The following is a 24,903-nucleotide window of genomic DNA, read 5'->3' on the forward strand; positions in this document are numbered from 1 at the left end:
CAGAACTCAAGAGCTTCAATTTTATAAACTTAGCTTTTCCCTTCGCTGTAAAATTATTTTGCATTTGCAGGCCTCAACTTAAATGAACCAAATGGTAAAATCGTCACAATTTCACAAAAGGGACCACTATTGAGACCCTAACGAAAAATTCTTAAAATGTTTTTGCTGAAGGCGCTTAACGCCCCTTCTGAGTTTGGGTACTCCGTCGATGACCTTGAGGTTTTAACCAAGGTATATACAGTTTTACTTGATATACTATGTAGTCCTTGCAGTTCACTTTCGCGAAGAAGAAGGGAGTGGAAGAGAATAGTAATAAAAAAGGGAGCTCTTAACAACCCCATACCCCTAGGGCACGGCCACCTTTTGTCCGGTTGTCCTGCTCGTCGGAGCCTTATATAAACAACAATAGATTCAGTATCTTTCTTCCTTCTAATTTTCAAGAATAGCGAAAGTAGTTTTACTACAATAAACGAGAAGCTAAATTACTATAGAGCATCCTGCATGTTTAGACGATATAGGAAGAGAGAAATTGAAGCACTGGGCCTACTTTCTCTGATTCACCGATCTGTGATTCAAACGAAATAAGAATATAATTTGGTATAGTTGCAGATCCTAACTTGAAGTTGAGCAAGTTTCAGTAATATATAAATAAAAATAATTCAATGTGTATTATTCGAGCCGCGTCTAGGTAAACGTCACAACTTAGTATCACTTTTAGAGGCTTCTTTCTTTAGTTTCAGTTTATTTTGGTCCTCGATTATGTAAAGCGGATCTTTACAAATCTGACCTTTCGGAATTTGTGGGTCCAGAATTTCAGGCAAAAGGCAATCGTTAAAAAAAGCACAAAGTTCAGGAACCATTACGTTTTGCCATAAATGCCCATCTCTTCCACAAAAATTGGGTTATTTTCGTCTATGTACACAACAAAAAAACACTTGTTTTTATCAGCGATATTTAATTGCCCCTGAATTTGATAAAAATGGGCGTGTGATCTCTTCAGTGTAATGTTGGTTTTAACGTCCTCATCGGTTGTTAGGTTTAAAAATTTTATTTTTTTGTTTTTTATGGCCTCAGTTAAGTTTACGCCTATTGCTGATGGTGCCATTTTCACTTCAACCAAAGCTTGTTCATCGTCTATGACGCCTGTAAAACCGAGACATATTTTAAAAACCCGCTGACCAAAAATATTCCTTAAAAATTAATAATAGTGAGCCTCTGAGCTTGAAAAGATGTAGGTCTATCTATAGATATTCCTATTTCACCCCGTTGTCTTGAACATATTTCGACGAAAAAATGTCAGAAACTGCATAGGGTGTTATAATACGGTGGAGTGATATATAATGTGAAACCCCATAGAATTGGTATACATTGGCTATAGACGGGCTGAGGAGACGGCAATAGCTTTTACGACCTGTCGATGAATCTTTGTTGTACCGCGGGCCGCGGACCCATTAGGCTGGGGGGTGTTAAGGGGTGTCATAATTGGTAACAGAAGCCGACGGATGCCACTGATTTTGAAACCACCCCCTTTATTTATTTTTTTCTTGACGTCATTTGTGGGTCAGCGACGTTTTTTTGACAACGAATGTAGGAGATGTAAAAAAAAGTGACTCTTCGTTTTGAGGGTAGAAATAGAAGTATAGAACTGATATTATATTATTCGGAACAACAGAATCCTCCAAGTCAACCCTGTCATAAAACCATTCGGAGAGTTCCTTAACATCTCTCCGCCAAGTCATCAAGCCATAAATTTAGGTAGATTCTTGGAGACTCCAATTAGTGCCTAATGGCATCCTAGTCCGGAAGGTCAGGGTCACGAGGACCACCCCAGCTAAGATGACAATAGGACACCCTAAAGGCATAGAGCGTTGAAGAGTATGGCGACGCGCGGCTTTTAGCGCCTATACGGCGAGTGAAGTAGCCGGCCTTTACACTGCTTATCAAAACAAATAGCTCTTATGAACTGTTCTATTCCTTCTAGGCCGGGGGTATAACTCCTTACTTTACCAAAACTGAAATCATTTTATTCTTTAAGCTCATTCATCAAAGATGACCGACAAAATTACTCAAACCGTATACCCGAAAAACGGTTGGGCCAAGCTCGAAGTAGAGATCGGGGAATTGGGCAAGTGGCCGAATTCAATAAGAGAGTTGTTTTGGCATAAACCCCAAAGAAAGAATAATAATTTAATTAGAATATTCTCGTTATGATATTTAAATGACGCCGAGGAAAAAACGGTCATATCGGCGCTGATAGTTACCAAAGTGGCACACGGTTACACCGATCTATCGGCGGCCGTTATGGCTCAATTTTTCGCTTGGAAATCAAGCATTGACTTGCGGAGAACGGTGTTTAGTTTCCACGTGAAGCTTGGAAGCTTTTTAAATTTACAGAAGGAAAAGTAAGCCGAACTTTTAAATCTAAAATTTCTTTCATTTAAAGAGAGGTAGAAATTTCTCTCTTTATAATTCTGATCTTTCATAACTCTACCCTATTTGGTTTCTTTCTCCCCCCTTTTTTCCCTGCTCCAATAAGCACCACGATCACGGCAATTCGCTCTTTACTTATTTTTATTTTATTTTATTTTTTGGCTTCAAAATATTTTTTTATTTTATTTTATTTTTTGGCTTCAAAATATTTTTTTATTTTATTTTATTTTTGGCTTCAAAATATTTTTTTATTTTATTTTATTTTTTGGCTTCAAAATATTTTTTTATTTTATTTTATTTTTTTGGCTTCAAAATATTTCAAAACTAGTATGCGCTCTCTATGATGAAACATTTAAATTGTAGACATTTAATAATATTCCTTTAATAAATATGAAGGAATTCAATTATGTATGGTTTTCTCAGCGCCGTCACCAGCTAAAAATTTTAGGTTGGGCCACGGGAGGGCCAATGAAAATGGACTTTATTTGCATGCGCGGCGAGAACTTTTAGACCATTTTCCATAAAAATTGAGAATTCGGTGGTAAATTACCACGGTAATTACCTTTTCGTAATTTACCGAGAAAATCGAAAATTGAGTTACGCAGGTAAATTACCATGGTAATTTACCGATTTAGATTCTAGTTTCTCTGTTAAACCCCTGTGAAAGTGTGACTACAGAGTCCAGATGGTAGATTTTTCACTTTAAGATACCCCATCAAAAACACTGGTTTCTGACTAATTAGCATGGGGAGTTCATAAAAAATACTGAGACAATTCTTAGCGTGTGGCAAGTATTTTTAATAAATTTATGAAAATTTTAAATTTCATGTACTAACCACTATTGAGACTAAAGGCATACTGCACTCAATATTGCAATAAAAGTAACAAATTGAAGGACTCGCGACGGTAGCATAACCATGAAATATTGAAGACTTACTGAAACAATTCATTTCTGAAAGACAATAGAAAAAAATATTTTAAAAGACGGATCAAATTCTTGGTGGAAGAAACAAAATGCAATCATTAATGTTTTGGAAAGGTGCCATTTATTGCTTAAAGTAACGATATGTAAGTAATATTTTGGAAAAGGTGTCAACCTAACCTATTTTTGCTTACGTATCGTTTGGAAAAGATGTCAAATTATTGGTTTAAGTAACGATATGTAATCAGAAATAAGTTAGGTTAGGTTGACACCTTTTCCAAAATATTGTTGCTTACATATCGTTGCTCAAAGCAATAAATGACACCTTTCCTAAATATTATTGCTCACATTTTGTTACTTCACCGAAAAATTTGGCCCCTTTTTCAAAATATCTTTTCTATTGTTTAAGTAGGTCTTTTATATTTCATAGTTATATTACCGTCGCCAGTCCTTCAATTTGTTAAGTCCCGCTTACTTTTATTGCAATCTTGGGTGCAGAATGCCTTTAGTCTCATGAATTTTCAAATTTTCAATTTTTTTTACAAAAATACGTGCACGTGCTAGGAATTTTTTCAGTATTTTTTATGAACTCCCCGTGATCTAATTAGTCAGAAACAATATTTAGTTTATGGGGTATCGCAAAGTGAAGTCCTACCGTACAGGCTACTTTGTGATTTTCCGTGATTTCATTACAAAAGGGTTCGTACAAAATTTTTGGAATAAAATTCCCAGACTTTTCAAGGTTTTCCCTGACTAAAGTCCACAAATTTCCCTGACCATTTGCAATAACTTACATGGCGTATATATATGAAAACAAATCTAAATTCATTCGAATAATTTTTGCACGAGTTGTTATTGTTATAAAAATAAGCCAACTATTTCTTTAAATCTAACTTCATCTAAGTAAATCAATCATAACCGGAGCGAGCGACGCGAGCTCCGCGAATTTGGTCATATCTCACATAATACTTTTTCTGGTCACCCTTATACTCTTTTCCAGACTTTCAATTTCCATCCAATATATTTTTCCCTGACACTTCCCTGACTTTTAAGGTCCATTTTCAATTTCCCTGACTTTTCCCTGAACTTTTAGGCACATTTTAAATTTCCCTGACATATCCAGGATTTCCAGGTCGTGTTCGAACCCTGTTTACCATCATTTGTACTGCATATCGAGCTTGAAATACGGGACTCACCATCATGACCATGGCTCATAGGTTTAGGCGAAAAGAATCTTGTCAAGACTAAGGCCCATGAGGGATAATAGCTCCTTTCTGTTTAGATCTTAAAGCGGGTTTCGGTTTTAAATGGGTTTTACAACTGATGTCTAAAATAGACGGCTATCCACGCAACTATTCAATTTGACCGCACTGTCCAGCCGCACAATATTTACTCGCTGCCACGATTCACTAACAGCTGCATCCGCCGAATTTCGGATTCGGAACATTTCTTTCTCGAAGGGATGATAACGACGATAATACGATTCTGATTTGTACACTAAGAGATTTGTTTAAAAACTACCTCCAATTTGTCTGTTTTGATATTTTAACCTTTCAAAGTGCATATGGATCAGATAAGCACATATTGTCAAGAAAATATAATTTGTTTAAATTTGACCATTAAATATAAAAGCCTGATTTTGAAGGTTAAAGATTGTAAGTGACCAGCTTTTAAATACCATGGCTCTACTGGCCACAGCTCCAGTTTAAAAAAATTGCTTATTTCTCAGCCTGATATAGCTGCTTTTCACACATGGAGGATTCATACCATTCACACAAGGAATAAAAGTTGCCTGGAGGACAAAAGGCAGGTTTTTTGTGCCCTCCTCCTTCCAGGTAATAGTTCATTCTCCTAGTGAAAATGGTAATTTGGTATGAATCTTCTAAGCTTCTATAGTAGAATTGCAATAACTTTTAAAAATTCCAAGACGTCACATCAGTCACATCAAATTTAACATTTTATTGTAGAAATTAGTTGTTCTGTCTTCTACCAAAAGTATATTTAGGGCCAGCTATTCAAATATTTTTCCCCCACGAATTTCACAGGGAGGGCCCAACCATTTGCAGAGTGGGCCGGGCCCACCTGGACCCCCCTCTGGTGACGGCCCTGGGTTTTCTCCTTTAAGGGTTGATTTCAAGTTTGATATCTTCCCTGCTGTGGAATCCACAGTGTTCACTTCAACACCAAAGAAATGTATTGAATACCAGACTTACAAACTCAAAATTACGAGAAAGTCATTGATCTTAAATGATTCTTTTTTTTAACAGCATCCGCCGTTAAAAGATTTCAACCGGACGCCGCAACATCCACGTATATACATTTATCTAAGCTTGGTCTAGGAAGGGATGTCCACACTAAGTCAACTCGCGACTTATTTACAGGTGGGCCTCTTTACAATGCATAGAGGGGTGGTGGCTAGCCCCTATGCCACAGCTAACCTACAGCGCCCCATACTAACTATTACCGTTAACCTCAGCAAGTTTTGATGGAAAGGAGAAACCGGGTTAGACCGCGGAGGAAAACTCCTTTTAACAAGTGGGGAGAGAACTTGCAAACTCTACGCAGAAGGATTTGTTCCCAGATTTTCACCCGGTGCCACAGTCCGGGATCGAACCCGGGATCCTCTTGCTGCGAGGCGAAAGCGCTAACCGCTACGCCACCCCACCTTATATTAATATTTACCGAAGCTCTCAACCATTGTCTTTTCGTTAAAGGGTCAATGTTAAAAAGCCGAAAATGATGACGAAATGGATGATGACATGGATGAAATTCTAATAAGATCTATGGAAATGGCTGAAGCACAAATTGTAATTGGCTTCCACTAATATTTCGTTCCAAATTTAACTAAGATATGCATTATAAAGTCACTAAAGAAGCAGGAAATGGAGGAAACAAAACGAAAAGAAAATGTGGAGGAAGAGAAAGCAGAGGAAGAGAAGGAGAAAGAAAACATGGAGGAAGACAGGGAGAAAGAAAAATCAGAGAAAGAGAAGAAATAGAAGAAAACGGAAAAAAAAATATGGAAAAAACTTTTCAAACGTTATTCAAATAAAATTTTTATTTCAACATTTATAACTTACTCTGTATTCTAGCAGGGTCACATTTATATTATTTTTCAAGGTTGCAGCCGGTAATTGAGTTACGATCACTGCATAGTACTAAGACGCTCTACCATTGTACCATAAAGACTTGATAGATACTAAGTTTTCTTCCTTTAGTTTAGCCAAAGTGTCGGGGCGTCGGATATTTTTAGTTTGCGGGATCGGTAAGGCCCAGCCCTTGGGCCATCTTTCTTTTTGGAATTTGATTTAGGCATAGTTACACCCAAATTTTTTTTTTTATTTCTTACTTTTTATTCTCACGTTGAGATGTTAAGGGTTCTTTAACTTAATTTTAAGAGTAGGGTTTATTTAATTATTTATTACATTTAGAGCCTGTACAGGGTGTTTCTGTTAAGTCTGCCATATATTAAAGGGTGCATGTGTTCTATTGTGACTAAAGAGCAAATGAAACGACAAGCGAATACGAGAAACTTTTCGTCACTTTCCCTTGTAGGGGGAATTAACGTATCCGTCTTTTACTAATTCCAACGTATTCCGAAAATCTTGGAAAAAATATGTCTTAATTATGACAAACCATTTTTAAAAACCTTATGACTTTTGACGATTGGTATATATGTAGGCTTACAAGACGAAAGGTCATAACCTTTTCCCTCCCACGAAGTGCGCGCGCGTTCTAATCTCCCGTCTTCGGTGCTATAGTAAACGGAGTTGTAGTAATTTGGGAGAGCTTTTGGCTGGTCATCGGTGGCGTATGTCTACCAATTTTACGTTGTACAAAGGAAATGGTTAGTCCCAAGACAATTAGAAGGGAAGGCGACATGGGATAGCGATTTTATCTACGTTTATGGCTCCAGCCAGTCGTGGGTAGACGGGTTAAAATATCAACTTAAATAAGGGTAAGAGAGAGAAGAAGAAGCTAAGTACTGCTCCCATTTTTCATCGTCCCTTCTTTACAATTCACCTTGTTGGCTTGAGCAAATAAAATAGGAAGGTTTTACGCGAATAGACCCTAAGGGGCAGTCCCTTTTTAGAGGCTCAAAGTTTTTCCTCTTCTTCGTGTCAACCATTTTACTGTACCAGTTTTTTGGATTAAGTAGCGTTTTTTTTGGGGGGGGGGAACTTAAAAAATTTGACTATTTATTCGGAAATGGCTAGTCAAAATAGGTGAATACGATAAATATTATTCCATTCCAGTTCATTAATTTGTTCTATAATAAATTTGTGTTTCTTTGCAAGTATTGTAACCGATGATGAAAAAGACGAAATTTTAAATAATTTGGAATATGGTCCAAGGGACGATGAAAGATTTTTCATGAAAACTGAATGTTTTGAGGTCAATAAACGAAAACATTGGTCTTGAAATGGAAACTCTAGAGGAAATGGAAAAGGAAGATGAAGAAAATGAAATGCTAGAGCATGCAATGATATTGTTTGAAGGTGCACATGGACTGTTACAGTATCCATATCCAGTTCCATGCTGGAACGAAGGAGAAAATCAGCTAGAAAATGCTATTGAAGCTGAAGCCAACATTATGGGCGGTGAGGACAGCGATGATGAAGGGGTTGGAGGTGATATGTTTTAAAAGAAAAAATAAAGACTTAAGTTTTAACATTTAATACATTCATTGTCAGTATTGAGCCTTTGATTCCACATAATAAAATTGTTTTTACCTCATTATAGTTATTAAGTTTTTGATTTTATTATATACGGTTATAATTTTATCACTGTTTAGAGTAGGGAATTAACTCTGATTATATGCACGGTAAATCATTTAAGCATTATAAAAGATAGCACTATTCACTCATTAGGGTAAGGTATAGAGGGGTTATCCACTCATTAGGGTAGGGTATAGAGGGGCTATTCACTCGTACGATGTGGCTACTATTACGAGCCCTTCGGCCGTCTTGTTTACTTCTTTTATGCCCATTTCCAGTCATTTTTCGAATTTCTTCCGCCGCACTGAGCGCCACGTCCTTCGCCGCGACTTTACCGCGAGAATTTACTGATGTCTTTACCGGGATTCCGCTCGCCACGTCACTCACAACCCTGGCGCCCGTATTTAGAAACTTCTTCCCAAGGTACGTGACGCCTCTTTTGAGTAGAGGCATAGCTCGACGGAAGGCAGACGCGATGAAATTACCCAACCCGTACCCGTGTTGAACGGGGTGTCCCCTATATACTGCCAACGAATTGCCAATCTGGGATTCAAAGTGTTTGCGGAAATCGATATTTGACCCATGACCAATTTGGTTCAGAAAGTGAGCATCGTAATCCGATTGTTTAAAGGCCATTTTCCCGTTCATGACACGCCTCGTTTAACACTCTAAACGTGAATGATGTGCATGGACGTTTCTCTCATATATTTATAGGGGCGTCCACATTCTACGTGGTCTGAAATGTAGGGTCACGTGGACCCTACCCCTCCTGAAATCCACGGGGATGCCTACCTCACTTATTATGTTGACCTCAATCGATTGGAAAGTATTTGTAGCCACGGGTAGGTAATGCGGTCTGGTGAAATCTCGGTCGATAGTTTCACCATCTTGTCCCTGAATGCTAACGATTCTAAGCAGCGGGACGTGCACATCACCAACGGGTCTACTCTCTACCACGTCGGAATAAACAAAGAGAGAGCGTAGACCGGCGTCCAGGTCTACGGGGTAGGTGGCAGTTCTAGAGTACAGGAAAGACGATGTTTTTGAAGGATCTTTGGAAAATCCTAGCATAACTGAGAGTCTCCCCATAATAGTCAGCATATAATTTTCTTCAACATAGACTTCAACACGTCTGATTCGCGAAATGTAACTAACTGTACTTGGCAGTAAAGGGGGGCAACGCTTCGAAATAATTATCGTCGGCTGTTTTGACCGAGGGTTTCAGTATAGTGAATGGACACGATATCGGCTGGCGAATGGACACGATATCGGCTGGCGAATGGACACGATATCGGCTGGCGAATGGACACGATATCGGCTGGCGAATGGACACGATATCGGCTGGAGAATGGACACTATATCGGCTGGGGAATGGACACTATATCGGCTGGGGTATGGACACGATATCGGCTGGAGAATGGACACGATATTGGCTGGAGAATTTACACGATATCGGCTGGGGAATGGTCACGATATCGGCTGGCGAATGGACACGATATCGGCTGGGGAATGGACACGATAATGGCTGGAGAATGGACACTATATCGGCAGGCGAATGGACACGATATCGGCTGGTTAATGGACGGTTCCAAACCATTCGATCGAAAAATTAATTCGGAGGCCCCATTCGACCGAACTCCCGCACTTTTAGCGACTTTCGAAAAGTGGTAAATAGCTTCAAATGACTGCACTTAACGAAAGTGTTCATTGCTATTTAATCTCCGATAATATAGAGTAGCAAAGAGTTATATTTTCAAACGATTTGAAGGCTTATCTAAATATAAGGGAAAGATGAAATTAGTCATAATCCGTAACATTTTCTTTGATATTATTGTAAAATCATGCTTATAAAGATAAATTTATATTTAAATCTGGGTAAATTAACATGTTACAGTTAGTTGTTGAGATATAATGGATTTTTAAAGAAATGTTTGCTTGTAGTTCAAATTTACATCAGCAGAATCGTGGAACTTTAGTGGAGAATAAGTTACGTTATTATTTGGATTTTCTAAACCTTTATTTCAACCGAAATTCCGCTATCCATTGGCATTAAAGGAAACCACATATTTCCATAAACTTTTATCATTTAAATAAAATAACAGAAGTTTAGAATGAAAAACGGAACAAATTGAAGAAGTCAAACGTTGACATGATATAGACACAATTCAGATAAATTCCAACAAGCTCCACGACGTTGGAAACTCAAAAATAGAGCAGCCGGCAGATTGTTTCATTACAAGTCTAAATTTAGCACGCGCGAAGCTTAATATATCGTAACTATTGGACTGTCTGATTAGAGTTCTGCAATGAGGAAGTCATAGAATCATTTAGGGAGAGCCAGGGGAATGTCTCATTACAAGATAAAACCAAGGAAGTCAGGGACTAAAATAAGGAATAAAATAAAAACAAATGACACCTAAAACATCTAATAACAATAGTAGTAATGGATATCAGATACTGAAATGTAGAGAAGTCGGCGGACTGTCTCATGACGATCGTCATGAGACAGTCCGCCGGCTTCTCTATTTTAAGTCTCGCATTTTCAGTTTCAATCTGGTTATGAGACAGTCCGCCGGCTTCTCTATTTTAAGTCTCGCATTTTCAGTTTCAATCTGGTTATGAGACAGTCCGCCGGCTTCTCTATTTTAAGTCTCGCATTTTCAGTTTCAGTCTGGTTATGAGACAGTCCGCCGGCTTCTCTCTATTAAGTGTCGCACTTTCAGTTTTAGTCTGGTTATGAGACAGTCCGCCGGCTTCTCTATATTAAGTCTCGCATTTTCAGTTTCAGTCTGGTTATGAAACAGTCCGCCGGCTTCTCTATATCAACTCTCGAACTTTCAGTTTTAGTCTGGTTATGTGACAGTCCGCCGACTACTTTGTATTAAGTGTGGCGCGTTCAAGTTATACTCTTGCTTAGTTAAACGTGCGAGACTTAGGATTCTTTTTCAATGGAAATCGAGTTGTAATTTGTTGACAAGCTTCAACGTAAAAATCTAGGAACATAAGTTTGAAGAAATTAACTTGTTCAAGGCTATTATCCTGACGACTATGTAAAGTTAATAAAGTGTTGGTCGCAGAAAAACCATAATACACGTCATCCATTTTCATGAAATTTGTAGGATTTTTGAAATCAACATTTTCTGTTGGAGTAGCTGTTAAATAGTCTCTCTTCAAAAAACAATCATAGAGTGTTCTTAATATTTGACATACGTTTGACTATAACACATGTTCTTAATATTTGGCATACGTTTGAGTATAACACATGAATTTTTGGATATTCTGTCTGCATCTCTTTGTCCAAATTATTGATACCAAAGCCAAAAAATTCCAAAAACAGTAACGAAGTTGAATCACGAAGTTTTTCCAATATATTTTCTGAAGCTAAAATATCATTGCTAGCTACTTGGTCAATGAAAAACAATTTCAGGGCAGAAAATTGCTCCAGGATTCTTTTTACTGCCGCGTGTACTGATAACCAAGGTGTTTGTGAGGGATGAGGAATTTTATGTATTTTTAAATTGCAAAATGCTTGAAACTCCTTAAATTCTGTTCCACTTTTTGGACTCTAAGAAAAATAATTGTATATGTCTCGCACCAGATCGTCTACAAATCGAAATAGTTTGGCACAGGCATAAGATGCGCAAAGACGAAAGGAATGACATATGCATTATAGAATAAATACGTTAAGTATTTCTTTTTGCAACAATGTGACAACAGAGTTATTACGTCCCATCATTACATTAGCCCCGTCAGATGCAAAACCAATTAAATTATTTTTATAAAGAATATTGTGTTTCTTAAAACCGTTTATGATATGTTCGAACAAAGTTAACGTGTTAGCGCCTCCTAATGAAATAAGAGCCAAGAAGCTATCTTTGATACGATTGTTTTTTACATATCGTGCGACTAGACACAAATGTTTTGTTGGACTCATCATTAATGAATGAAAACCAGGCGAGGAGGGTGCTGGCGATCCGGTGGCAGGCGAGGAGGGTGCTGGCGATCCGGTGGCAGGCGAGGAGGGTGCTGGCGATCCGGTGGCAGGCGAGGAGGGTGCTGGCTATCCGGTGGCAGGCGAGGAGGGTGCAGGCGATCCGGTGGCAGGCGAAGTGGGTGCTGGCGATCCGGTGGCAGGCGAAGTGGGTGCTGGCGATCCGGTGGCAGGCGAAGTGGGTGCTGGCGATCCGGTGGCAAGCGAAGTGGGTGCTAGGGTCCGGTGGCAGGCGGTTACGAAACAGTTCGATTAGATGTTTTTATTCGAGTTTTTAAACCAAAAACGTTCGATTTTAAGCGAGAACATCTTTGCAAAACAGGCTTAATCCTACGGGAAATTCATTTCGCAAATGATCGATTTTGATAGAGTTTTTTAAAACTAGATGAAAGCTTGTGGGGTAAAGTTAAAATATCTACTTAAAAACGATCGTTTAAGTTAACAAATACCGCTATAAAGTCGATCGTTTGTATAAACGAATATCTTTTTTTGTCCAGGTCATTTATTCACTAACAGTAGGGAGGTTCGGTCATATATCCATTCTGCCATACATTTAACGCCATCTTGGCTGGTCCATCCGGGTCCGGTAAGATTCCACTGGTTCTCAAACTAATTGAGTATAGGGATGTGATGTTCTTGCCTAAATTTAGTGTGATTTCAGCAAGCCTATGTTAAAGTCCCATTGTAATAGTATGGATGAGGGTTCTATATCAAAACTGGTGGGCTTCATTTAAAAACCGCATTGACAGACTATTATTATGTTTAAAGATAAGATACCGAGATTCGAAAGAAGAAAAAATTCGTTTTAAATTGGAGTAATTTCTTATGAAAATGTTATCCTACCACACCTTTAAATTGAATCTAGTATTTGACAACGTTTTGATAAAAATATTTCAAGTTAAGAAAATTAGGACTTGCAATACGGAATTTTATACATATCGGTAGTAGGATGAATCTGATTCAAACTCAACTGATATAATTTATCTTTTCCATATTCCAATTATAGTAGGTGGTGTAATAGATCAAGACTATCGTGGAAATATTGGTGTCATTATTTTTAATGTCGGTGAAAGAGAACTCATATTCAATAGAGGTATGAGAATCGCCCAGTTGATATGTGAGAAAATTGCTTATCCCAATAAAGAAGAATGTGAAGTAAATAAAAACATTTCATAAAACTGACTAAGGATTTTAATGAATTCATCAACTTTTAAGACTCTTGACGACACTGATAAGGGAGAAAATGGATTTGGTTCATCAGGATTAGACTGATTAAAGAGTGGTGACAACATGAATTCTCCAGTTCTTATTATAGAATATGACAATAATAAGCATATGTTATGTGTAAAATACTTCTGCACATATTTATAAAGATTTAATTTCTAAAATGATTCAAAATAAAGAATTAGAATTGTAAAAACGGAGAGGTGGATCATTTTCGAGCTGAGCCAAGACCCAGCTCGGCTCGACCGAGCCGCCGTTCTTTTGACACGAGCCGAGCCGAGCTTTTAAAAAGCTTGCTCAGCTCCGCTCATGAACAGTCCTAACTTTACCTTGTAAAGCCAAATCCACAAAACAAACCATTGGCAATTAAGAAAGTAACGACTAAAAAGTGAGCTTCCAAAAGCCTGGAAGCAATTGAAGTGTGTGCCACCCTTCCCGCCTTATGTAATGGGAAAAATGTGAGTGTCCCAGCCTCGCCAAAGAGTCAATCACTCCCTATTTCACCAACTGTGATATCCCCTGTCACTTATTCAAGTTTGGGGCTCTCATATTCGAATAAACAGCCGACTAGTCACGATCAAGTAACTCCAATAAAAAAGAAACATATGCAACCTGCGATCCCTAGAAATTTATTTTCTAGTCGAGGCAAGAGAAGTGCTAAAGCCGCGTTTAAATCAAGTGAGAAAATTTCTTCTCGCTGCTCTTTCGCGAGAAGAGAGTCCAGAGCGAGTAGTCTACGCGATTTTGTTTCTCGCAAAAGTAAGTTCTAGCAACAGTTTTCTCGCAGGTGCATTTTCAAAGACGAGAGAAATAATCAGTCGGCATATCTAGCGACATCTATCACAGAGGCGCAATTGTTTAGAAAACATGGCTATCGGTGAAAGACGGCGAAAGTTACTTATGAGAAAGAAAATTATTTTAAATTGGCTTTACTTAACAAATAAGCCAAAATATTCAACTAAAAGATGGTGGGTACATCCTACTTGGCAAAACCGACGAAAAGAAGGATATTATGAAACTCTATTAAGTTTTTTGGACAAGCATAATATCCATTCTTTTAACCCTTGGTCCTGTTTGTTTATATTGCTTACAAATGATGCTGTTTTTAATAGATGAGCGCAATGATAAAACATGACCAGACATATTTCCGTAATTTTACTCGTATGTCTCCTGAAGATTACGACAAATTATTTTCTCTGGTGGCTCCTAGTATCCGGAAATACACCCTTGGCAGAAAACCTATATCAGCCGGGGAAAGATTGGCAGTGACACTGAGGTGAAAGAATAAAGAAATATATGGTTAAACGAAAAACAAAGTTTCTGGTTTCATGTAAGTTGAACATGTTTAGGTTCCTAGCAACTGGAGAGAGCCTACGCTCATTGGCATACGGTTTTCGACTTGGAATAACAACCTGTCACAACATAATTAAAGAAACATCTGCAGCTCCATGGAACGTGTTACAGCGGCTCTATTTGCCAGTAAGTATTTATCGTTACTTTCAATGCATAATAATTATAAATGTAATATACTGTTAATGGTATAAAAAGAAACCAACGGCGTCCACGTGGAAAGTCGCCGCTATGGACTATGAGGAAGTTTGGAATTTCCCAATGTGTTGTGGTGCAGTCGATGGGAAGCTTATCGCGATTCAGCAGCCATCAAACAGTGGAAGAAAATTCTACAATTACAAATTATGTCTCAAAACAGATGCATTTATTTTTCAATGTAATGGGAGTCTAATCCTTGATAATATCCCTTATTTCCCTGTAGGGATTTAATTCGATTGTTTTGATGGCGGTAGTGGACGCAAAATATCGCTTTTTGACCGTGAATATAGGAGCATATGGATCCAATTCTGATGGAGGGATTACCAAGAGCACGGCCTTTGGAAAAGCGGTTGAAAATGGAACTGTTGCGTTCCCAAAGGATCAGTTTTTGCCAGGATCGCGAACTAAGGTTGGCCATGTTTTATTAGGGGATGAGGCGTTTCAGTTGCTCCCAAATTTCTTGAGACCATATCTGTAGAAACAACTGAATAACAAACAACGTGTTTTCAACTATAGACTAAGTCGAGCAAGGTAAAAATCAAAATGTAATTGAATCTGATGTCGATCTAAAAAATTATTTCTATTCGTAGAAGGTGCAGTGAAAATGCATTCGGCATTCTTGCTAGCAGGTGGAGAGTTTTTAGAATGCCCTTGGTAGTCAAACCAGAAAATGTAGACGTAGTGGTAAAGGCTTGCGTTGTTCTGCACAATTTCCTGTTGGTCGAGGAAGAAAATAGGCCAAATAAAACATACTGTCCGAAAACATACAGTGATTATAAGGATTCACTTGGGAATATTATAGTAGGAGATTGGGAAGCCCACTTAATGGACGCGCCTGCCAGAGCACTACTGAAACAAAGAGAAACAGCTGCTCGTAACTCATGTGAAATTGCTAGAGATATGAGAGATGCATTCGCAAACTACTTCTATTCACCAGAGGGTGAAGTGGATTGGCAGTGGGATATGTTAAGATTACCAAGACCAATTACGTTACAAAGAAAGAATTAATAAGTAGTTTTATAGAAGATCAAATAACCTTTAATGAAAATGAAACATTGTTTATCACTCAATACATTCCTTAATATATTGAATTATATGTAATTCACACTTTCTTCGTTTCTCAGGTGGAACTGCCTCCATTAAAATGGCAACATATTCCGCAAATTTTTCGGAGTCAGTTCTGTTTAATTCCCTGTATATCATAAGCGTTTTTGGAATTTTTTTTTGGATTTTGAAAGAATTTGGGGGTTTCGCACTTGTACATTTTTTGGTATTATCACTTGAAATTGAGTCTAAATTAATGAACTCATTTGATAGATTGCTACTAGAAGGTTCATCTAAAATGTCCACATTTGTCTTAGTTTTGGTAAGGCCAGCATCATCGGAAGGTGTAATAACATCTGTATTCTCTTCTTGAAACGTATTCTACAGGGCCGGTAGGCCCTTGTAGATATGACATGACACCCTTCCGTAATGTTAAAGGAAAATTCACAGTTTTTAGGGTTAGCGTCCCATAGAAAAAGCATTAAAAATTTTCAATTTTTTAAGGCAATTGAAGCCGGCCATACGGAAAAACTATAGCGAAGTTAGTTTTCGGAATACTTCTAAATTAACAAGCATTTCTTAAATGAGAAACTTACCTATTTCGATTTTTAATTAATGAATTCTAATTTTTGTAATTTAACTAATTAAGATAGTACGTCAAAAAATTACTTTTGGGTCAGATGTCAGCCTAACCTTATAGCGCGCTTAAACCTATTTCTTCATTTCGTTCTCGTTGACAACTAGAAGGGCCTAGGTTTGTGGGTGCAAACAAGTTACGTTGACAAATTTCAAATGTTGGGTTTCTTGCTGATTCTCCTAATTTCTTAGCAGTAGACGCTGGTATTTCATCCGAGCTTGAGCACCTTTATATGTATTTTCTAATTAACTGTAGCACCCTTAATAAGAAATACGTCGTTATCAGGTCGAATTTTCGTCTAGAAAAGTAATTCAGGTAAATAATTAGAGTTATTAGAGGTTTATATATCTTTTGAAGTAAGATTTTCGACGTTCTTTACGGCCAAGGCTTAAGTTTTAGTTTGTCTATGTAATATAGTGTTTATAGTGTCCTTTCTTTTAAAGATTATAAGAAAGCTTATTTCCAGCACTGTTTTAGATTGGAATTACAAAAATACGCAGTCTGCTTCGATTCATGCTACAAATCCTAACCCTAGGGCCTAGGTTTTACGCTACGTAACCCGTAACTTAATACTGTATTCATCATGACTGTTTGTTGACGCTTCTAGTTTTAAGTAAAAAATGGCATATCTATCCAAGTTATTATGGTTTGGAAATAAACGGTAGTGTTTTCACCCTGTGAAGAATTCAACTTCAAAATATTACAGGAAAGATGACAAAATGCTCAATGTGTTTTCCCTACGGCAGTTAAAAGAGTGTTGTTTACGTTAGCGCATATAATTCAACATTCTCATTTGAGGACAGGTATACACGGTTTCATTATTTGTTAATCTCACTAAAATGCTACTAATTGTGAAGGTGTGTGATATAATTCCTGAAACTAAACCAATGTAGAGGACCAGATTATTCGTTAAAACAATTTTGATCATTGAATCAGTCATACTGTGATGTTACGTTATCATTTGTTACCAACAGTGGATTGTTTAATTCATAAGTAACAGTGGTACTGGTTAATGCAGTAGGACAGTGTCGTTATATAATTTAATTAGTGAAATAATTTTCAGGTTTACATCACAGATTCTCTCAACGTAACCACGTTAGAAACGGAGGGTTACGTTGTTTGCTATTTCCACAGTCCACATTGCCGTTTGTTTATTGGTTTAAATTGCTATGAATTGTATAGGTATTTGATTTAGTTACTGGTATTCAAGCTAAACTATAGAATAACATCATTCATTAACATATTGTATAGATAATCTTTATGTTACCACAAACCTAGCACAGGATATGATAAAAATTGAACGCCATTTGTTGGAAAGGTATGGTCCCATTTCTCCCAATTCTGTGTTTCCCAAAATACATTTTTATCCCAAACTTTCCGATTCCCAGTTCTCCCAATCTTATATTTCCCAATCGTAATTTTTATCCCAAACTATTCAATTCTCATTTCTCCCAATCGAATGGTTTCGTCTAATGTTTTATGCTGCAAAGGGTTGCTTAACTTGCTTTCAAAACCAATTTGATTATTTTTAATGCGAATAGGTTAGGTTAGGTTAAGCTAGGTTAGGTTAGGTTAGGTTAGGTTAGGTTTGGTTTGATTAGGTTAGGTTAGGTTAGGTTAGGCTAGGCTAGGTTAGGTTAGGTTAAATAATTTTCCTACTAATTAATGTGAAGTGTTATTCTAAATGTATTATATTTTTCTGCTAGATCCACGAGAAAGTTCGTGTTTTATAAATCATTTAACTATGGTACGCCTTTTCCAAAATATTGATGTTTAGCTTCAGTGACTTCTCAAATAATATGCCTTTTCCAAAACATTACTGTTATGTTATATTATGTTAGGTTAGGTTTGGTTAATAATATTTTATATATCATTTAGCTATGGTACGCCTTTTCTAAAATATTGATGTTTTGCTTCATTGACTTCTCAAATAATATGCCTTTTCCAAAACATTACTGTTATGATAGGTTAGGTTTGGTTTGGTTAAGTTAGGTTAGTAATATTTTATAAATAATTTAACAATGTTACGCCTTTTCCAAAATATTGACGTTTAGCTTCATTGACGTCTCAAATAATATGCAGGTTAGTAATATTTTATAAATAATTTAACAATGTTACGCCTTTTCCAAAATATTGACGTTTAGCTTCATTGACTTCTCAAATAATATGCCTTTTCCAAAACATTACTGTTATGTTATGTTAGGTTAGGTTTGGTTTGGTTTGGAGGACGTCTCTTCCTCTTTGGAACGGTTATACACTTCAAGTAAGTGTATCCCTTATGAAATGAAATAAATAAATAAATAAATAAATAAATAAATAAATAAAACCATCAAATTCTACTCTATTTGAGTCTTATATTGGGTTAATTGGAATAGGAGAACTGGGAATTGGGTTGAATGATGTTTGGGTAAATGGGAATTGGGTGTTTTAAATTGGGTGAAATGGTGGGTAACCTGTTCGACCACCAAACAGAAAATACAAGATTCAGGAGGAAAGAATAAAACAACTAAAAAGGGAACTGGATGCGGTCAGAAAAACTTCATTTGAATATCTAGAAATCATAAAATGGAAATTCAAACTAAACTGAATATGTAAAACATATCACTGTTAATAAAACAAAAAAAATTCTCTTTGAATTTATTAAAATATGTTTTATGCTGAATTGGGAGAAAAGAAATTGGGGGAAAAGACATAGTGTTGGGTCAAATGGGATTGGGAGATATGGGAATTGGGAGAAACGGTTTGGGTTAAATGGGAGTAAATCGTTGGAAATAATCAAAAACTCCTCTAAACATTAGAATTAAGGTGAATTAATTGTTGAAAGTCATTTTATAAGCTTAATGAGCACTGACGACAAGTCAATTTCAACGTAATTAAGTATAATTAACGTGAAATTAAACCCCAAATATACATTTTTTGGATGATAACTCAGATAACTCTTAAATGATGTTCTTGATTAAGATTGTATCTACCCAAGCCGTTAGTAAAGCCCCATGTTTTCTCTTTCACACTTACGCTAATTTAAATTATCTCAAAGTACCTTAATAGGCGCGAAATTCAAAAGTTTTGCGTAAAATGAGAATCGAAAACTCCACTGAAAATTGTAATTACGGTAATGCATACATTTAAACTCATTTTATAACCTAAATGTACACTACCAAAACACAATCCTACGTTAATTTTAACTCAATTTAATATAATTAACGTGAAATTAAACCAAAATATACATTTTTGGATAAAAGCTCAAATAACTTTTAAATAAACTGTTTAATTATGATTAAAACTACCCAAGCCATTGGTAAAGCCCAATATTTTCTATTTCACACTTAAGTTAATTTAAACTATCTTTAAAGTACATTAATTGCCGCGAAATTCAAAAGTTTAGGGTACCACAATGATGAATATATGGCAAAAATATTAAACTGCACTAAACATTGCAATTAGGGTAAAAAATTCAAATAAATTTTAAGCTTAATCCACTCTCACGAACCACGCTCAAATTAAGATTAAAACCTTACAAGTTTTTCGTACAGCCACAGTAGTTTCCTATTTCACTTTCAAATTCATTTAAATGATCATTAAAATATATCAAAAGTGCATACATTAAAATTTTAGGGTAATTACAATTTAAGTTAATATTTTATTGAACCTTGTATTATAAACTAAATCCACACTAGATAAACAAGATAAGCCGTTAAATTAAACTCAATCAAGTATAATTAATGTGAAAGATTCGTGTTTTGGGTAAATTCATGGATACCTTATAATTAAACTAACAAATTAAAATTAAAACTACACTTATCTTTCACCCAGCCTCTACTTTCCTGTTTAATTCTTACGATTAATTAAATTGTCATTTGGAAGCATTTTTCCCCATTTTGAAAAGAGAGCCATTGAAAAGGAGCGATATTTAAAAGTTTTGGGGCAAAATAGTGATTGTTCCGCAAGAGTCAAACAGTCACGCCTCTAAAATTTGCAGTTAGGGAGAATTTCTTGTTCAAACTCGTTTAATAAACTGAAATAACACTAGTAAAAGAAGATAAGCCGTTAATTTAAACTTAATAACCATATTTAGCGTGAAATTAATCGAAAACAATAGGTTTTTTGGGTAACTATAGATAACCCTGAATTGAAATTTTAAAATAAGATCAAACTACGCGAGTTGTTCTTTCAGCCTAAATATTTTCCTATTAAACACTAAAATTAATTACATTATCACTATAATTCATTAATAGGCTCCAAATACAAAACTTTAGGGTAAGGAATGTGTCAAAATGAAACTTTTCCATTTAAATTTTAATATATCATTAACATAGTTCGCAAAATCACCAGCAACAATTTAATCTGGCAACATTCAATGAAATAATGTTGCCAATAAAACAAGGGCGTCTAGCCCATAACTAAGCCACATCGCTAGCCATCTCTCGCTATCCCTAATTCAATAAATTTTCTTCTACTGAAATATCACCTAGCATACCAGTCAAGTGGGGGGGGGGGGAGCAACAGAAAATTTTAAAGCACAGTCTTGCGATTAGTCTTGGAATTTGGGCCTCAAATTACAACCTCTAATCTGTTTGGTACACATCAACTTCAACGTAAATGTTCAATGTGATTACCATTGTGGTGCAGGCACTCTTCATCTGCCCATGTCTTGCAATAACTTTTCAAGCAACGAACTCATGACGCAGGAAGTCCAATTAAATGCCTTCAGAGATTTTCTTATCAAGAAAAAGGGTCCGATAATTTGGTTTCCAAGATTGCCCTAACGAAAATGCACGTTATGAAGGTTGAGTTTTTTACCAAACAGTTTAGAGGTTGCAATTTGAGACCCAGGTTCTAAGAGACTAAGACTAATCGTAGGACTGTGCTTTAATATATTTTGTTGCATTCAGGCATACAGTAAAACATGAATTCTAAACATTAATTTACACCCTGTATAATTTAGTATGACATCTCCCGTTGGCAGTATTGGGGGTTTTACATAAAGGAAGCTGTTGGTCTGATCTAGACAACACTGTATATGTATACAGTGTACAAACAAATATTTTTCTTCCATATTTCAAATACCGTCGTTTTCAAACTTCTTTCATAAATAAAGTACAACATTATTTGCTTATCGAAATCAATGTTTTTGAATATAAGTTAAATGTAATTAACGATACTTAAGTACTTCTTTAAGCAATTAGAAATAGATCAACCCCAAATGTATGACGGTAAAGCAAAAATAAAATTATTCTAATTTTAAATACAATAAGACTGAAGTGACAGATATTATAAAAAAACGGCTTGGTTTGGACCAAGGCCGAAAAAACAAACGATATGTGTGAGGTTTATCATTTGACTGAAGTTTCAGATATTGCAATTGTTTTAGTTATTTTTAACCATTTAATCCTTAATCAATATTAAATTCAATCAAATGATTTTATTGTTAATCGATCCATTCCCTCTAAATTAATTGAAAAAATTACATATCTACGCTTTTTCAAGAACAATTACATTTTCCGAAAACATTTTATCATGAAATTCATAATTTTGAAGGGATTTCGTGTCGTTGCTCACTAACTTGTAAGCACCTTGACGGACACAGTTTTAATTGTTGCTGGCTTAACAAATTTTCAAGTTTGCACCAAAAAAGTTTAAATCTGTAGTAAGTTTCTGAGAAGACTGATGTTAGAGAAAATATGATAAAGAACTTTTTTTCTCAAACTAATTTATAAACTAATGTCGTCTTCTTGAGACAAAGCAACAATGTTTATCCTTTGTGGTTTCGTTTAGTAGGTGGCTCTCTGTAGCACAGGAAAAATATGATATCGGTATAAATATAACCAGCAGTAAGATAAGGGACTAGAATTAAAGGATTCCCTCCCATTGGACCGAAATCCCATTCAACCGAAACCAAAGAAGGGAGGTCCCATTGGACCGAAATCCCGCACCTTGGGCGGTTTACGAAAAGTGGAGATAGCCATGAATGGCTGCACTTAACGTTAGTGTACACTGCCTAGTAATCTCCGATTAAAACGAAGTAGCAATGAGTTAACCGTAGAATCGGTTTTAAAGGCTTATGTTAATTTAAGGGAAAGCTAAAATAAGCCGTAAACCGTAACATTTTCTTTAATGTTACTTAAAATTACAAAACGCTTTAACTTGAATAAAAAGTCTAATAATTTTTTCTCTGTTTATTTCAACTTGGTTGTTTCAAATTGAATAGTGTTCTAAAGTAATTTTCCAATGGTATTTTAATGAAAAGTACGAAACTTTTACGTCGCTCAACCTAACCTAACCTAACCTAACCAAAACTAACCAAACCTAACCTAACCTAACCTAACCAAAGCAAACCAAACCTAACCTAACCTAACCTAACATAACAAAACAGTAATGTTTTGGAAAAGGCATATTATTTGAGAAGTCAATGAAGCTAAACATCAATATTCTGGAAAAGGCGTAGCATTGTTAAATGATTAATTAAATATTATTAACCTAACCTAAACAAACCTAACCAAACCAAACCAAACCTAACCAAACCAAACCTAACCTAACATAACAAAACAGTAATGTTTTGGAAAAGGCATATTATTTGAGAAGTCAATGAAGCTAAACATCAATATTCTGGAAAAGGCGTAGCATTGTTAAATGATTAATTAAATATTATTAACCTAACCTAAACAAACCTAACCAAACCTAACCTAACCAAACCTAACCAAACCAAACCTAACCTAACATAACAAAACAGTAATGTTTTGGAAAAGGCATATTATTTGAGAAGTCAATGAAGCTAAACATCAATATTCTGGAAAAGGCGTAGCATTGTTAAATGATTTATAAAATATTATTAACCTAACCAAACCTAACCTAACCAAAGCAAACCAAAGCAAACCTAACCTAACCTAACCTAACCAAAGCAAACCTAATCTAACCTAACCTAACCTAACATAACAAAACAGTAATGTTTTGGAAAAGGCATATTATTTTGAGAAGTCAATGAAGCTAAACATCAATATTTTGGAAAAGGCGTAGCATTGTTAAATGATTTATAAAATATTACTAACCTAACCTAATCTAACCCTGTCCTAAATCAACGTCACCCTGTTGCATTCGAATCGATGAGATCTCCTTATCTTACGCAAATCGCAGTGGTTCGAAAACCCGCCGTTCCGCTAGTTTCTTATCTAGTTTGGCGTATTTCGGTTCATTGGGAATTCGGTCCATTGGGAGGATACCGAATTAAAGTGCCCTAGCATTAGTAATAGAGCCTAGCACTAGTGAACAAATTTGACGATTTTATGCCGCTTCCATCGCCAAGTCAAGAGTTTGGTTACCTCGTTAATTCTAGTCCCTTATCTTACTTCTGATATAACCAAAGGGTAAAGATTACATGAAAAGAAATACTTCTCAGTACCAATGACTTGTTATATTCATTTCATGCGGAAATAATATGGGTATACACATTATTCATTACCAGTTATGCGAAGGTCACACTTTACTCCGACCCCCCTTCCTCTATTTTCCCAATATAAAAACTTTTAAAAGCACCAGTGGTTCAAGTGTATGGGTCATCTGAGCCGTCGCAACACACTCAGCCAATAATACCATATAGTTCGAAACCTTTTCACATTAGTGACTCTCCGGACTTGCCCGCCAACCTTAATAACCTAAAACTATAAAACATTCGTGTACATGAATGATTATGATTATGGTTGTGGCTTGTCACTCGCTAGCGCCTGAAGGACCGATCACTCAGTGTAATTTGTGAGCATTTGTAAGTGAGTAGGCCATTTTAGAAATTACGTACAGAGAAACTAAAACACAAGCTTGATGCCGCCATTGGGGCCTTCTCTCTCTCTCGCCTAGAAGCACCGCTATAGGCAGAGCGAGTTGACTAGCCTCCTGCCTCCTGTGAACTTTGGCACCGTCTGGCGGTGACCCTTGGTGCGAGGGAGAATACCCCAATGGTGGCCTCGCCCCTGTGTGTTTTCCGAAATGGTCTTTTAGCGTGCTAACATGATTACGCGTAATACTTAACCGGTGTACAAGTAGCGCCAACAATGTAGAAAGGGGTGGTGACGTTTCAAATGAAGACTGAGTTATGACCAAGAAATTCTAAAGCACGGAGAGGGAAATTGCAGTGCAATCCTTTTTTCATAGAGGCGACAATAGAAATGTAGCATTTCGTTTAAATTTTTACATTTTCCTTTCGAATTATGTCAAAGTTCGCTTGCTCTTTTTAGAAAGTCAATAGAATATTTCAAATATTCTATGTTGATATCTCAACACGTACTCCCTTCAAAATAATTAATTTCATGATAAAATGTTTTCGGAAAATGTAATTGTTCTTGAAAAAGCGTAGATATGTAATTTTTTCAATTAATTTAGAGGGAATGGATCGATTAAC

Source organism: Phalangium opilio, unplaced genomic scaffold (assembly GCF_054372755.1).
Source record: "Phalangium opilio isolate 3A_F unplaced genomic scaffold, DU_Popi_V2 ptg000032l_1, whole genome shotgun sequence".
In the NCBI taxonomy this organism is placed as follows: domain Eukaryota; kingdom Metazoa; phylum Arthropoda; class Arachnida; order Opiliones; family Phalangiidae; genus Phalangium; species Phalangium opilio.